Here is a 15,235-nt window from a genome sequence, read left to right on the forward strand (position 1 = left end):
GTCCCTAAAATTCATTCTTCTGTTTTAGAGAACATGCACTGGTCCCAGGTACTTTTTAGGTCGGGAGTTTCATTTTTTTCCCCTATATCACTACCTGGCTTGAGTACTTTGAACTGTATTCCTCTAAGTTATAAAAAGAAGGAAACATGCACTTTCAGTGTGAAAATATCTTTATTTCCAAGTGATAAGAACAAACTCTCATACAGAAGATAAAATGAGTGTCACCACCTCAAAGGTTTGGGTCAGCAACCTTTCCATCCTGGGCTAACTCGCCACAAATTCCCAGCAGCTGAAAATCAATCAAAGGTCTTTAGCTCTTGCAAATTTTAGTGTATAATCCCTGTTCATCCCAGTGATGAAATGAAACAGCTACAGTCCTTTTAAAATACAGCAGCTTTTCCCCAAGAACTAGCTTCTGAAACCTCTATCCAAAACTCTAAGATATTAAGTTAATGATCTTGTATGTGTATCATTAAATTTGCCAATATTTTATCAAGCACAATATAAGAAATTGAACCCTTCTCAACAAGAAATCAAGTAAAATGCCATCCTTTTACTCATTTCTTAAACACAACACAACCAAATATTATTCCTTATTCATGTTTACTGGTATTTAAGAGAATATTCAATAAATCAGAAATCATTTACAACACTGTACATTAAGTCAAAAGGAATATATAACCCACCCCCTCTACAAAAATGAGGTAACTTGGTCCAAGATAAAAACTGTCTCTAAGGCTTACATACATTAAAAATAGAAAAACAAATCAGAAAAAGTCATCAAGTGCTAAAAATCTAGAATTCTCCAACATCTGCTCTCATCCTGACACTTGCTTTGAGCTTTTGTCCACGCTTTGAAAGCTGCAGCTACGTAAAAGCCTTTCAAAATGAGAAATCTTCATTGTTTTAAGCATTGCAGCATCAAACATCACTGGGGTTCAAACACATTGCACAGGAATTCATTTGAAAGCAAGTGGTACCACATCCCTGATCTACGGACCTCTCTAAGGGTGTCATGAGTGTGTTTCTTGACCCAGGTATCGGTATACATGCGTTCAGGACCAAATTTAACAGTTTCTGTTGGAAAACCGCATTCCTCAACCGCCCACAGGACATCGCTGAACACGGAGTACTGCTTTCTCTTGTCCAGTTTGTCCCAGCATTCACTTCCATCTGAAGCCAAAGCCCTCAGCATCCGGGTCAAAGATTCTATGTCTTGGAGATGAAAACGATTGAAAGAAGAGTAGAGGAATGGGAGACAGGAAAAGAAACAAGTTATTTCATGTATAGGTACAAATTCCCTATGAGGAACGTGATCATTATGTACACCTAAAATCTACCAATAAACTTAAGTTAAAAAAAAAAAAGATTCTATGTCTTCATAAAAGAAGTCACTCTCCATCTCACTGGCCAATTCAAACAGAAGCGCCAAAGATTCACCAGCCAACTACTCTCATGTTTGTATCATCATAAGAAAGCAGGCTTGGCTGTCTGTGGAAACGCATCTCCACCCTTTCCTTCACTTCGCTAATGGGGCAGATGCTCAGTAACAACGTCCAGGAGAGAAGCGAGCAGATGTGGGGCACCGTGGAGGGCGCACTGCTAATACCACTGGCGTCTTTGTCTTTGAGACAGAACTTGGTGAAGATGCTTTCCAAACAGTCCAGAGTTGAATACAGTTCACTGATGTCATCTGTGGCAATGAAAGAACAAATACCAAAGCAAGTTGTCCCAGTTTACCTCGCCTGGACACTACTGGTCCCGTCACAGATTATTTTCTTTAGGATGGGCCCAAGAGTCTAAAATCTCCTCACTTTCACTGCCAGGTCCCAGCTAAATACAAAGCACAGAGGCCAGCACCGTGCTCATTGCTCTTCCCTTGTTTCAGGCAGCATTCAGTACTATCAGTTAACGTCATTCTTTCCAGACTGAATTCATAGAGCATTTTTGAAGCCAGTGCATTTTTAATGCCTTCAAGAGCGGTCTACCTCATCTTTGCACTCTTCTCCAAGATTAGGTCAATTAATCCCTTCAATTTGCACTCTAAATCTTCTTGAGTTCCTCATCAAGGACCTCTGATTCATCCTCAGCAAAGCTCGAGGGATCATTGTAACCACTGCAATGGCTCTTTGGCTCGATGGATGTGTCTTTATCACTAAAGGGTTAGGTATTTTGTTGCTGGCCACCTGCTATTGTGGTGGTCACTGCAGCTGCCCTGCAGCCGCCGCAGTCACTACTCCCACCATGGTGGGGAGCACTCCACTTCTTATTCTTAAGCATCATGGGATGCCCAGTGCTGTCTAAACTGGAAATCTATGAAGATCAGTCGATGAAGCTGCACTTTCCACTTGTGTGTCTGTGCGTTGGCCAGCTAAGAGGTGAGTCTGGCTAACAACAAGGGAGAGAAGCGAGGGTGTATGAGCAAGCAGCAGCAGCAGCAGTGGACACCACCCTGAAGAGCTGGGAACGAATACATGTTTCTCTTTAGAGCAGCACCTAAGACCGATATAATGGTTAAATACAAACTTACATACTTTTCATGTATCTACCAAAAAAGTTGCCAACGTTTCAGAAAAACCTAAAACCTGGATTATCCACCTCATTCTGTTCATAGATGATCAAGATGTCCTATGAGAACCAGTTCAGATAATGTGAGATGAGACCTCAGTGGCCACATCTACAATGACACCCAGCAATTTTGGAGATGTCCAAGCTCACAGAGGTCTTCAAAGAGTTTCCATGAATAACAGGCGTAGACACTGAGGATGCCTGCGGCTACAGCCACAACCATCCAGAAACCACTTCAACCGAGGCAGTTGTTGAGCCTTACTCTACTCAGAAGGCCCTGGTTACTTGTAGTCTAAGTAAGCAGAACCTTTCTGAGTTGGGCATGACACACAGATGTTGAAGGTGCAAGTTCAGCCACAGAGGGCTCTGTAACCCAAGCCTACAGCTCCCTGTATAGGCTGGTTCTTAAGCCCTGAATTTACCTGTTCCTAAATTTAGGGAGAAAAGGACCATCACCACCTAGTGGCAAAAAAAAGATGAATTTGGTGAGCCATACTCTGTCCAGAGGGGTCCTGGTTACATGTAACCCAAACAACCAGCACCACTCTGAGCTGGGCATGACACACGGAACGTTGAAGCTGGAGAGGCTGCCCCAGCATGCTCCATCAAACCCTGTAGCTTTCTTCGCCATCCCCATAGAACAAGACACTAGAATCTTTTTTCATTCTCAAGTCCCAGAGAATGTCTGCTCCACTGTCCTCCACCTTGCATAGGTCTCTAAATGAAGATCCTGTCATCTAAGTTTACCTGAATGAGCACATGGAAAATGAAAGCAGAGTTTTGTTTTGTCTTTCCTTCTCAAGGCAGTACTTTTACCTCTAACCTGTGGCTATGGAAACTGTTAGCAATAGAGCACTAGAAGTTGTGTGATCCCCAGTGTTAAAACACGCACACATGCACGCATGTGCACACAAGCACACGCACAACGAAACATTCACCTAATCCTTTAGCATTCCCTATTGCTCTATCATCGAAATATAAATCAATGCAAAGACCTCCCCAGAATCCTAATAATGAGAGTGGAGATGTGATGGTGTGGAGTGTATAGACAAAAATTTAATCTTGTTTTCCATTTCTGTTATCTACATTTTCCCAAGCTAATCTAGTAGATAGCCAAGAATGAAGAAACTGGTCACACCTTGTTCTCTTTGGGGACGTGTATGTGTCCAGTTCTTCAACAAAGTTCATGAAAGGAATCTAGGGCTCCATGTAGCTCCACTGGCACAACTATTTCTATGCTAGAACACAAATAGGATGCCATGTATTGCAGTCAGACAACTGCAAAGAGGGACACCAGGTAACAACTATGCTAATTAAAGTGACAGCTCTATGACTTGTTGGCTGTGAGACATGAACACAATCGTTAGACCTCTTTGTGCCACTTTTCTAGGCTGTCATTACTAATGTACCCGAGGTTGCTTTATTTCCTTGAATAAGGAGGCCCCTTGCCTATATGTGAATGTGGCATCTCACCCAAAAAAGACAGATATTCTGAATACACATGGCCTCTTTGAGGTGAATGTTCTTTACTGAGATATAAATCACTTGCCGTAAAAATCAAACGTGTAAACTTTCAAATTCAGTTAATTTCAGTATACTGGCCATGCTGTGTATAACGGTCCCAACTGTTTAATACAATACATTTTAATCACTCCATAAACCCCCAAACAAGAGCATTCACTATTACCCCACATTTCAATACCTAAAAGCCACATACCTGTCTTGGATCTGTTTCACCTTAAAAGGCATTTCACATGAATGGATTAAAAAACTGTACTTCCTTCTATGTCTTACATTTGGCAACATTTTTCAAAGTTACTAAATGTGGTCGTATGTATCAGTACTACATATCCATTTGTGCCCGCAAAAAATTTCACATTGAATGGACCACATTTTCTATAACCACTTTCAGTTCATAGACATAAGAGCTGCTTCCACAATTTGACTCTTGTTAAATAATAGTATTATAAACCTTAGCATACAGTTTCTTGTAAGAATGTATGTTCTCAGATCTCTTGGGCATAAACCTAGGAATCACATGCTAAGTCATAAGCTAATACCACATTTAACTTTATGAGGAATTGTCACAGTTTTCCACAATTACATCAGCAGTGTAAGACTTCTAATTTCCTCTCCTTCTCACCAACACTAGACGGTTTCTGCTTCAGATGGGAATCATCTACGCTGTGTAAACAATTATAACTGCAATGTGTACTGTTTATGTGTACTGCTCTGATGAATGGCATTATTTTCCCAAGCTTATTAGCCATCGTAGCATTTTTTATGATAAAAAATCTATTGAAATGCATTTCCTGCTTCTTAATTAGTTCATTTATCTTTAATATTTGTTAGTAGAAATATACATAATATTCTCATCTAAAAACCAAAATATGCAAATATTTGATTATAGAAAGTTCTTTTGAGAATCATTTGCAAATGGTAATTATCCTTTTCTTCATACCAAAATTTCTCTCAAAGGTAGTGCTTCAACAAGGCAAAGTGGAATGGCTAGGGTGACAAAACATCCATCCCAATTCATAATTTTAGCAGTCAATTCTCAGAAAAAAAATTAACCAGGCCAAGGTAAGAGCTGAGGATTATGAATGAGGAAGTATCCAAAAGTAAAGATTTTGAGGAGCTGGGGATATAAGATAGGTCAGGAGAGTAAGTGCTTGCCTGGCAAGCACAAGGTTCCGACTTCAATCCCCAGTTCAGAAAAAAAAAAGTAAAGATTTTGATTTGAATTATTTCAGAGATTATGGGATATTAGACTTTATTGAAAACTACTTCAGAATGTTTACCTCTTCTCCACAAGGCTATATTCCAAACAGTCCAGAAGATGCCTAAAAATAAACAATAATGTACAGGTATGATATAATTCATAGTAATTCATAACTGTGATACACTTTAATTTCAAAATCAGGCAGAAGGGGCTGGGGATATAGCTCTGGGGCATAAACGTCTCTCTCCTGGCAAGTAGAAGGTCCCAGAAGTTTGATCCTCGGTACTGCAGATACAATAAAAATAAAAATAAGTAAACAAATAAAATTAAAAAACAAAAAGTGGGCAGAGTAAAAGATCAACAACTAAAGAAAAAAATTAGTTTTGTCTTTCCCAAAATCTCACTGTACCTTCAGACTTTCACATAAATTAAAGCCAAGGATAAAGGGAAGTATATAGGCATAATCCTCACTATAATGGTAAGAAAATGATGAATTATATCAAGATTAAAATTAGATGGCTGGGTAAAATAAATGATAGAAAAACTAGTAATAGCAGTGGTTATAATAAATCAAATCAGTGAAAATAATAAGTGATAACACATTCACACTAAAAACCCAAATAGAGAACTAGTCAACAAAAAACTTTCTTACTCTTTTTATTTATTTACTTATTTATTTATTTTCATCATTATTTTTTTTTTGGCGGAACCAGGGATTGAACTCAGGCCCTTGCACTTGCCAGGGAAGCACTTATTCCACTGAGCCATCTCCCCGGCCCCTCTTACTCTTTTTAGACATCTGTAAAAAACAGCTCAGTATCTTTGCTGGGTAAACCAAAGCTGGATATGTTACCTTACTTTGTGTTTACAGGAAGGGGTATGCATCCTGTCAGTGAGTGGCCATTCACAACAGCTGGTAATACAGTCAGTGGGTCACTGGTTATACTTACAACATAAGCATCTTGAAGATGCATGAAGACAAGGCGGCTATCAGAGTCCACCTGAGACAAAACAAGGTAGCTCATGGAAAGTCGACATGCAAAAACCACTATAAGCATTGTACTTAGTGAGCCTTACTCTACCCAGAGAGGCCTCAGTTACGTATCATCTAAGTAACTAACACCTGTCTGAGTAGGACAAGACACACAACACAGTTTGCAGACACTGGTCCAGCATGCTCCATGATCTTCCGAAGCCTGCATCACTGCCCCCAACACAATATTACGCCTAGAATAGTCCTAAGTGCTAGAGAAAACCCATCCAATTTCTTGTAATTCTTGCTTGAGGATCCATTCACATGCTTCCTATTTACTGGCTAATTTTAACAATATGGAAGAGGAATGTTCCCATTATCTTTTCTTCTATTAGCAAATAACTTAAATGTCACCCACCTCTATCCTCCTTAACCTATATGTGTACGTGCTTTAATGAATGGGCCATTACAAACATCTTGAGGAAGTCTAGACTCAAGGAGTATCTAAGGCCTTTGGGAATCACAGAAAGCAGCTCAATGGTGCCTGTAGATTCACACTTGTATTATCAATTTTTCCAATGCTAGGAAAAAAAAAAAAAACGAACACCTGCCAACTTAAAGAAATTTAGTTTGGCTCGGATTTTCATAGTCAGTACATGGCTGGCAGACTCCAAGGCAGAAGCACCGTGATGGAAAGACCTTTTGGAAGAAAATGGCACCCATCACAAAGGCCAGAAGGGAAGAGAAGACAGAATGACAATACAATCTTCGAAGTCCTATAATCAATGACCCAGCTCATCTCACCAGGCCCTGCCTCCAAACGAGGTAGCCAAGTATGAATATGACAGTGGACTAACCCACTCATGCATACAGTGTCCCCTGATCCAACACCTCCCAAAAGGCCCACATCTGAACATGAGATCATTGGAAGACATTTTATACCTGAAACATAACAATCCCCATTACAACCCAGTGGCCACTACAAACAAGAAAAATTGGGAGCTCTACACTACTCAGAAAGGTCTCGGTTTTACACATAGTCTAAGCAACCGAGGCCAAACAGAGTAGGGCACAGCACACAGCATGTAGTGTGTAGGTGTTGTTCCAGCAGGCTCCACTGTCCTTTGAAGGCTGTATCATTGATTCCAGGAAATAAAACAACTTGAGGACCGGCGACATAACTCAATGGACGAAAGTGCCTGCTTAGGCAGAATGCAGGGGCTATGGTTTGATCCCTGGGATGCCATGCAGGCCTGCCCTTGGGACGCACTGAGACAGTGATTAAGATTGGGCATGGTGGTGCGTGCCTGTAATCCCAGCACTTGGAAGGCTGAAAACAACAGAATCACTAAGAGTCGGATCTACATAGTGAGACCCTGTAAACCCTGTACTAAATACAAAAAAAAAAAAAAGTGGTAACTCCACAAGGAAGATAGTGTGAGCTTTACTCTACTCAGAAAGGGCTCAGTCTTACACATAGTCTAAGCAACTGGGACCAATCAGAGTATGGCACAGCACACAGCATGAAGTATGTAGATGTTGTTCCACCAGGCTCCACTGTCTTTTGAAGGCTGTATCTTCCTCCCAGGAAACGTGACAACTCAACGAGGAAATTCGTAAGCTTACTCTACTCAGAATGGACCTGGTTACATATAGTGTAGATAACCAGGTCCAATCGGAGTAGAGCACAGCGCACAGCATGCAGTGTATATGTGCTGTTCCAACAGGCTCTACTGTCTTTTTTTATTTTACTTTATTCTGAAAAGCCAAGCAAAAACAAAATCAAAAACAAAGAAAGACACAGGGTAACATACAACAGTACATTATGTCACAGATTTTCAAACCAAGAATAGCTGATCAGTAATGGTTGATATAGTATCTATTTTATTGTCATATCTCTTGCTCAGGTTAGCACATATCATTATGTAACATTGGATATATGGTTGGATATTACCACTTTTTTTTAAGAAACCAGAAATTTTTGTTCTTGTATCTTTTTAAAAATTTTTTAAAAAGTTTATTTTAAAGAGGGTATAGTAGTAATTGATATGACATTAGAAAGAGTATACATTTAGAAGACCAAGATGTGAGGTGTTCAAGCTTGACTTTTGTGTTATGCAGTGCTGTCCTCAATGTAGTTACTTAGACTGCATCTATTAGCATACAGGTAGTCAAGGTGAAAATTCCACACATTAACTGCTTTTTTGAAAAGACAGATGAGATTTTCAGTACAATCACCTCATCTATCCTGTATATACACTTGCATCATGTTTTCCCCTACCTTTTTCCTTATCTTTTCTCTTTTTTCTCCTCTTCACCATTTAATCCTTAAGTTCTCCACTGTGACAACTCAACAAGGAAAATAGTGAGCTTTACTCTACTCAGAAAGGAGCTGGTTACATGTAGTCTAGATAACCAGGTCCAATCGGAGTAGGGCACAGCACACAGCATGCAGTGTATACATGCTGCTCCTACAGGCTCCACTGTCTAATTTTATTCTGAAAAAGTAAGCCAAACAAAAAAATTAGAAACAATGAACGAAACAGGGCATATTCATATGCTGAGCTATAAGACTCAAGTCAACAACTTCTGACGTTGCCAGATTTGCAGATAACCCAGTAATTTTCTGTACTACTGGACTATACTGGATTGTTAAGCTGAATTTATGCACCTACAATAATTGAATGGCAATGGAACACCCATCTCGGAGACAACTGAACCAAAAGGGGTATATAAATGAAGGCCCATCTGTATATACAAAATAGGATAGATATGCAGCTACTTTCTCTTAAATTCAATAAGATAGATTTATCCTAATGGTGTTTAGAGAAGATTTGTCTGCATCTTGTATTCTGAATAACTATTATAAAGACAATATGCAATGTATTAATTGTTGTAACTGTCCTATTAACCTGTTTTAAAACTGTCTCATTGCTATTTCTCAATAAAATTAATAACAACATCCAATAGTACACATGTTGCAGATTTTCAAACCAAGAATAGCTGATTAACAGTAGTTCATATATTATCTACTTTATCATCAAATCTGTTGCTCACATTAACATATACAGTTATGTAAGATCAGATATATGCCTGGATATTACCACTTTATTTGAAGAAACCTGAAACTTTTGTTCTTATTTCTTTGTTTTAAACTTTTTTTTTAAAGTTTGTTTTAAAGAAGGTACAGTACTAATTGATATGACATTAGAAAGGGTATACATTTAGAAGACCAAGATGTGAGGCATTCAAACATGGCTTTTGTATTACACATTGCTGTCCTCGATGTAGTTGCTTAGATCACAGCTATCAGTATACATTTAGTCAAGGTGAAAATTCTACACATTAATTGCTTCTTTGAAAAGACAGATGGAGATTTTCAGTACAATCACCTCAGTCATCCTGTATATATAGTTGCAACATATTTTTCCCTACCTTTTCCCCTTACGTTTTCTCTTTTCTCTGCTCTTTGTTGCTTAATCCTTAAGTTCTCCACTGTGACGACTCAACAAGGAATACAGTGAGCTGTACTCTACTCAGAAAGGACCTGGTTACATATAGTCTGGACAACCAGGTCCAATCGGAGTAGAACACAGCACACAGCATGCAGTGTATAGGTGCTGTTCCAGCAGGCTCCATATTCTGAAAAGTAAGACAAGCAAGAAAAAAAATTAGAAACAAAGAAATAGGGTGACATACAACAGTATATACATTATAGATTTTCAAACCAGGAATAGCTTATTAATAATGGTTAATATAGGACAGTCACAGTAATTGTAACTGTCTTACTAACCTGTTTTGAAACTATCCCATTGCTCTTTCTTTCTCATTAAAAATAATAAAAAATAAGAGGCCCTGCATGTGTGTGGGTCCACATGTGTGCTACAGTTCCCTGCACCCAAGAACCCTCTCCAGCCAGAGTCCAGGACCTGCGTGAGTGTGGGAACTTCCACCAGCTCCTCACGCCCAAGACCCCCGCCCAGCCAAAACCCAGGCCCCCCACCAGGCCACCTCTGGAGCCTTGCAGCAGAACTCCCTGAAGAGAGGCTAGGAGCCAGACCAATCCAGCTAATTCAGGAGCTGAACATCTCGCCAGAGTGGCACAGCGGGTTCACCTCTATGAGCTTCTGCAAGAAGCTGAGCACAGCAGCCAAACCCCAGCCAGGCACATCTAGTCAAGTTCAAAGTTCGTAGATCCAGACCCAGTAAGCTGAGACATTTTAATGGACCCAGATGTATGAGAGTATCATGGATCTTTTTCATTCTTGATCTACAAAGGGGGCAACAGGTAACCGGGTAAATGAGTCTGCCTGGAAGACACCAGGTACATCAAGTGGAGGGTATTAGACAGAAATTAGGAGACCTAATTTAATTACAAATTCCCAATTTAAAATCTACTTAGCTGCAAAGACATAATGTTTGCTCTTATTGTCTAAAATACAAAGCCACTTGTTACAAAAGTTTGTCAACTGGTAAATACCACTACCTACTATTGGCATCCCTAACTGTAGTTCGGTAAATACAAAACTAAAACTGGCTTAACCATATAATCTCTTGGTAAGAATTTCGGTAGGTGCTAAGGTTTTAACTACACCAAAACTCTACACCAAAGGTCAGAGGACAGTGCCATACAAAATGACAAAGAGAAGGAACAAAATGCAAGAACGGGCCCCAAGCCGACCCAGAACAAATGGGGGAGACACTAGCACAGAAGAAATTGGGAATTACACAGCTGAAATGTCTAAATTAATTGAGTCTGAAGTAAAGAAAAAACTGCAGAAAGGTAAAGAGGAAATCAGATCAGAAATAATCTCTAAAATAAGAAAAGAAATCTCTCAAATAATAGCACCTCAAGTAAAGAATCAACTGCAGAAACATGTAGAGTAAATCAGACCAGAAATAATCTCTAAAGTAAAAAAAAGAAAGGATAACTATACTGAAAGAATTAATAACTGCTTCTCAAGAAGACACTGATAAAAAAATTTCTGGAGAATACAAAATAATGGAAGCCTTGAATGAGCAATATAGGAAAGAGATTGCACGAAACAGTCAAAAGAGGTATAGAGGAATGTAAACTCTCAATTACAAGCATGAAAAATGGTTTGAATGAAAGTGACGATACACTTTCAGATTGAAGACACCATCACAGCTAGTGAAAAGGTAAGAAAAGATTTCTTTTTTTTTTATTTTTTAATATTTATTGTGTATGTGTGTGTGTGTGTGTGTGTGTGTGTGTGTGTGGCCAGCTCAGCCCACCAGGGGGCGCGGCTGGCTGGCATGTGGTGCTGGAGGATTGAACCCTGGTCCCTGTGCTTTGCCAAGCTTGTTCCAAGTATGTGCTTTAGACCACTGAGCCATCTCTCCGGCCCAAGAAAAGATTTCTTAAAAACAAATAGGATGCAGGAAAAAAAATTATCACCTGCAAGACGATGCAAAGATGAACAATGTGAGATTAATAGGTATAAATGAGAAACAAGGAATCAACATAAATGATGTAAAAAGAATATGGGCAAAAGTAAGAGCAGAAAACTTCCCAAATATGAGGAAACAATGTGAAATTCAGGCAACTGAACCATACAGAATTCCAAAAAAACATCAAACCAATTAAAAACACAACCCGACATATAATAGTCCAGATCCCAGAAATCCAGCAGAAGAACAACACGCTAAAAGCCACCAAAGAAAAGAAACAGATCACATTCAAAGGAAAACCCATCAGAACTATGGCTGACTTCTCTTCACAAACCATGAAGGCAAGAAGAACATGGAGCAGAATACTTCAAGTCCTCTATGAAAACAAATTCCAGCCCAGACTATTAAACCCCGCAAAACTCTCAAGTTTGATGGAGAAGTGAAATACTTCCATGACAAGGAACAACTATAAAGAATTTCATGATAACAAAGCCAGCCCTACAAAGACCACTAAAAGATGTTCTAGAGAGACCAAAATGATAATTCCATGAAGGAGATTGGAAAGAACCCACTAAATATGGCAAGCCAATAAACACAGGAGAACAAGGCATAAACAACAGCAGGTAAACAACATGTCAATCATAAGTCAACACATCTCAATTATAACCATCAATATAAACGGACTCAATTCAATAAAGAAAAGAAACAGACTGACATAGTGAATAAGGAACAAAAATTCAACAATACGCTGTAACACACTTAACTCAAAGAAATTCACAGGCTGAAAGTTAAAGGATAGAAAAAAAAAATACTACACACCGCAGCACCTCAGAAAAAAGCAGGGGTGGCAATCCTTATCACAGTCTCAACTTCAAACCAAGAATGATCACACAAAATGAAGAAGGCCACTATATACTGGCTAGGGGAAAAATTCAGTAAGATTTAAAACTCGTAAATAAGTATGCACCAAACATGGAGCACCAAACTATGTATGACAAATCTTAATGGACATGAAATATCTAACATCCAATACCACAATCTTAGCAGGAGACCTCAACACCATCTTATCCCAAATAGATAGGTCAAGCAGACAAAGTATTTGCAAACAAGTAGCAGAACTGAAGCAGAGCCTGGAACAGATGGACTTGGTGGACATATACAGAGTGCTCCACCCAAACACAGCTGAATACACATTTTTCTCAGCTGCACATGGGTCATTTTCTAAAATAGACCACATACTGGTCCATAGGTCATGCTTAAGTATATGCAAGAAAACAGAAATCATCCCATGCACATTATCTGAGCGCAGTGCAATGAAACTGGAAATAAATGACAAACCAGAAAAACTCATAAATGCATGGAAATTAAACGACACCCTCCTAGCACCAAGTGAGTCACTGATGAAAGTAAGCACTAGCTGCAATTCAATGAATGTTCAAGCACAACTCACTGGAACGCGTGCAATAAGACAAAAGCAGCTCTTAGGGGTAAATTTACAACCGTGAACTCACGCAGGAGGAAAACAGAGTGGAACGAATGAGAAAAGCAAACGCAGCGCCCAAAGTTTAGAGGAAATCATAAAGATTAGCGCAGAAATTATTTCAATTGAGACAAAGAAAACAATTCAAAGGATTGGTGAATACAAAAGCTGCTTTTTTGAAACATTAAATAGAATTCATAAGCCCCTAGCTAACCTCATCAAAAGGAGGAAAGAAAAAACTCAAATACAAGCAATAAGGAATGAAAAGGGTAGGGCCGCGGAGAGGGCTCAGTGGAATAAGCGCTTCCCTGGCAAGCCCAAAGGGCTGAGTTCAATCCCTGTTTCCGCAAAAAAAAAAAATAAGGAATGAAAAAGGTGAAATCAAAGCAGACCCAGTGGAAATTCAGAAGATCTCAGAAGATGATCAACAGCTACATTGAGACTCTTTATTGTAACAGAACAGAAGACAAAGAATAGTTTCTTAGAAAGGTACAAACCACCAAAACTGAATCAAGAAAACATAAGAACTCTCAATAACCCAATAACAGTCAATAAAATACAAAATGTAATAAAAAAATTAACGACAAAGAAAAGTCCAGGTCCTGATGGATGCAAGCCGAAATCCACAAGAAAATTACAGAAGATATAAACCCAACACACCTCAAACTCTTCAGTGAAATTAAAAAGGAAGCAATCCTCCTGAAATTATTTCTGGAGGCAAGTATTGTATTGATACCAAAACCAGGGAAAGACACAACTAAAAAAGAGAACTACAGACCAATATTCCTCATGAACATAGATGCAAAACTCCACAATAAAATCCAAGCAAGTGGAATACAGAAAATCAACAAGAAGATTATACACCCTAACCAGGTAGGATTCATTCCAGGGATGCAAGGATAGTTGAACACATGCAAATCTATAAACGTAATATACTATGTCAATAGAGCCAAATGCAAAAACCACATGACCATCCCATAGATGCAGAAAAGGCTTTTGACAAAACCCAACACCCATTCATATTCCAAGTCCTACAGAAAATTGGAATACATGCCCTCTACTTCAATATGATAAAAGCCATCTATGACAACCCAAAGGCTAACAATTCTAAATGGAGAAAAACTGAAATCTTTTTACTCTCAGATACAAGGATGTCCTCTACCACCCCACTCCTATTCAATATAGTTCTGGAATCATTAGCTAGAACCATTAGACAAGAAATAAAAGGAATAAGAATTGGTAAAGAAGTTAAATTATCATTAGTTGCAAATGACATGATACTTTTCTTTGAGGACCCAAAGAACTCCAGCAAAAAGCTACTAGAATTGATAGACAAATTCAGTAGCAAAGCAGGATAGAAAGTCAATACTCAAAAGTCAATAGCATTCCTCTACACAGATAACAAACACACTGAGAGGAAAATTATAGAAACAATACCTTTTTCAATAGCACCATGGAAAATGAAATACCTTGGAATTCATCTAACTAAAGAAGTCAAAGATCTTTTCACAGAAAATAACAGTACTCGGAAAAAAGAGATTGTAGAGGATTTCAGAAAATGGAAAGATATACCCTGCTCCTGCATAGGAAGAACATTGTGAAGAGGGTCACACTCCCAAAATTGTTCTACAGATTTAATGCAATCCTTATGAAAATTCCACCAACGTACCTCATAGACCTAGACAAATCATTTCTAAAATTTATTTGGAACCTGAAAAGACCTAGAATAACAAAGTCAGTCCTGACTAACAAAGACAAAGCAGGAGGCATTACAATTCCTAACTTAAAATTATACTACAAAGCTATTGTGATAAAATCAGCAGGCTATTGGCAAAAAAATAGAATGGACGATCAGTGTCATAGATTAGAAGATTCAAAGCAACCACAAACACACTCAGTCACCTGATATTCAACAAAGGGGCCAAACATGCTGCTGAATGAAAGATAGCCTCTTTAACAAACTGTGCTTGAAAAACTGGCTCTGTACATGTCGAAAACTAAAAATTGTCCCAGGTCTATCACCATGCACTAAACTGAAGTGTAAGTAGATTAAAGATCTAAACATTAAAACAGAAATACT

General features: G+C 38.8%; 1 pseudogene; it reads right to left on the reverse strand.

Moving 5' to 3' along the window:
* Window positions 1-795: 795 nt before the first annotated feature.
* On the reverse strand, window positions 796-2,280 carry LOC101583641 (annotated as a pseudogene).
* Window positions 2,281-15,235: the final 12,955 nt, after the last annotated feature.

The sequence above is a fragment of the Octodon degus genome, unplaced genomic scaffold (assembly GCF_000260255.1).
Source record: "Octodon degus isolate 3935 unplaced genomic scaffold, OctDeg1.0 scaffold00278, whole genome shotgun sequence".
Lineage (NCBI taxonomy): Eukaryota > Metazoa > Chordata > Mammalia > Rodentia > Octodontidae > Octodon > Octodon degus.